The sequence below is a fragment of the Notamacropus eugenii genome, chromosome 6, assembly GCF_028372415.1.
Source record: "Notamacropus eugenii isolate mMacEug1 chromosome 6, mMacEug1.pri_v2, whole genome shotgun sequence".
In the NCBI taxonomy this organism is placed as follows: domain Eukaryota; kingdom Metazoa; phylum Chordata; class Mammalia; order Diprotodontia; family Macropodidae; genus Notamacropus; species Notamacropus eugenii.
This window is the reverse complement of record NC_092877.1, coordinates 307,947,323-307,950,043: the sequence shown is the minus strand read 5'-3', so window position 1 is coordinate 307,950,043 and position 2,721 is coordinate 307,947,323. Positions and strand designations below refer to the sequence as shown.

At 37.8% G+C, this 2,721-nt stretch overlaps 1 pseudogene; it reads left to right on the top strand.

The window, feature by feature from the left end:
* Positions 1–490: 490 nt before the first annotated feature.
* Positions 491–2,428, top strand: LOC140512377 (vesicle-associated membrane protein-associated protein B/C pseudogene; annotated as a pseudogene).
* Positions 2,429–2,721: the final 293 nt, after the last annotated feature.

Below are 2,721 nucleotides of genomic sequence, written 5' to 3'. Positions count from 1 at the left end.
AAGAATAAGGATGATTTTCTGAGATCCAGATAATCTGAGCAGGTCACTAGCTGTGAGCTCTTGGATTCCTAGGTGAGCCTGTCAAGGATTGGGCTACCATCTGGTCATGTCTTCTTCCCTTTGGTAAAGGACCTTTTTAGATCTTGAAAGGCAACTGGGGTTGATGCTGATGAATGGATCTTCCAGAGTCAACATGACCAGGGTGAGCATGTAATCAGGTCATTTGGTCTGTGTTCTACCATATCTTGAAATATATAGTCTAAGTCTTTTCAAATCATAGGGAAAATATGGAATTGCTCCATAGTATATCCAGATGAACATAATGATTTTCAAGGAACACTATCTATTCTCAAATCTAGGAAACTTCTTATTTAAGAGGACTAATATTCTTGCTATGTCTGATAAACCAACAAGGGAAAAGCATGGATGTGCAGAAGGTAGAAGCTGTGCTACTATGGGGAACCAACATCAAGTATCATCAAAAATATAGATGTCTAAGCTTTTGAGGGTCCTAATGTCAAATGATCTGTGCATCCATCATTTGCCATGACAACATCATGAAAATTGCCTAATGATGGATGGTGGTGCCACTTCTAGCACCCTATTTAAATTTAATTCAGGAAACATTCTCCATAAAGTAGGTCCTTAATGCTAAGTACCTACTATGTACGAGGGCACTAACACTAGATGAGAAGAATACATAAATGAAAAATGTCATGAGCCCTGACCACAAAAAGTTACAGTCTGATGGATGATTATGGAAGGGGTTAGATAACATATCAGCACAAATAGGTATAATAAAAGATAGAAAGTGATAAAGGCAAAGGAAATATCCAAACAAATGGCTAAAACAAGAAAACTGGAGGATATGGAGAGATCATGCCTAACCTGGGTCTTGAAGTCAAATACAAATTTCGACAAATATAGGTGTGAAGGGACGATGTTCAATAAATGGGGATGACTTAGAAAAATAAACATAAGCAGAAGATGGACAGAGAAAATTGGAGAACAGATAATGGTTCATTTTGGCTAGAACACAGATTTTGTGAAAAAAATAGTACATATAAGTCTTGAAAGGTATAGGGGAGACAAATAGAAGATCTTAAGTCCTTGACCAAGGAATTTTAATTTTGTCCTTTGGCAGTAGGGTGATAGTGTGAAATAGCTGAAAAAATGCTGGATTTTAAGTTAGAGGACCTGAATTCAAATTTCAGTTCTATCCATTGTTACTCATATGTCCCCAGACTCATCATTTAACCTTCCAGGACCTCAGTTTCCTCATTTGTATAAGGGAATTGGAACAAATGTTTTCTCCTACCACTGAATCTACGACCCAATAAACCCTCAAAGGTTTTGAGGTAAGGAATAATATGATCAGATAGCCTGATATGGAGAAACTAGATGGTAGGGTGGATAGAGTGCTGGGCCTGGAGTCAGGAAGACTTGACTTCAAATCTGGCCTCAGACAGTGTGTGACCCTGAGCAAGTCACTTAACCCTGCTTGTCTCAGTTTCCTCATTTGTATAATGAGCTGGAAATGAAGTGGCAAACCACTCCAGAGTCTTTGTCAAGAAAACCTCAAATGGAATCATGAAGAGTCAGACAAGACTGAAACAACTGGATAGCAACAAGAAGAATAGTAGGGTACATAAAATTCTGAATCTGGGTTGAAATCTTGCCTCAGACACTTACTAGCTGTGTGACCATGGCCAGGTCATTTCACATCAATATGGAAGCCTAGAGCCTCAGCACGAGCTCAGATTCAAAGGTAACCTTCACAGACATTGTCACCACCAATCTGAAGCTTGGCAGTCTTTCCGTCCAAAATGTATGTTTTAAAGCGAAGACTACTGTACTCCATCAGTATTATGTGAGACACGGTAATGGAATTATTGATGCAGGAACACCAATTAATGTATCTGTGATGCTACAGACTATTATGATCCTAATGAAAAAGTAAACCCAAGTTTATGGTTCAATCTACATTTGCTCTGACTGACACCTCGGATATGGAAGCAGTATGGAAGGAGGCAAAACCAGAAGATCTTATAGATTCAAAACTTAGGTGTGTGTGTGTGTTTGAATTGCAGGAAGAGAACGATAAACCACATGATGTAGAAATAAATAAAATTATGTCCCCAATGGCAACAAAGACAGAATCATCTGTTATATCTAAATCTATAGTTTTTCTTTGGATGATGCTGAAGCTAAGAAAATAATGGAAGAATGTAAAAGGCTACAAGTAGAAATTCAGAGGTTACAGGAGGAAAACAAACAATTTAAGGAAGGAGATGGCTTTCACATGAGAAAGGCACTTCAGGGCAACATCCCAGCTTCCACTTCAGCCACCATTGAGAAGGAACAAGGGTTCAGTACCCAACTGCTGGCTTTGATTGTCTTGCAATTATATGGAAAATTTGTCTTATAGAGGCAGCATGCAAAGGTTGGTAAATTGGATTGATGGATCTGCCATATCATGGGATTTAAATTTATTTATAACCAAGAAATTAATGTATGACATCTCACAAGTTTTGCCTTTAAATTGCCTCTCTTCCCCCTGCACAAATATAACATAACATAATCTCCTAGAAAGTTTGAAATGGACAGTGAGTATTTGGGGCAAAAATCAAATGCAAAAAAATGATCGTTACTAAATGACAAGGAAAATCATGGTTAATACTCAAATGATAAGTCGTAAATGCAATTTCAGACATTTTTAGA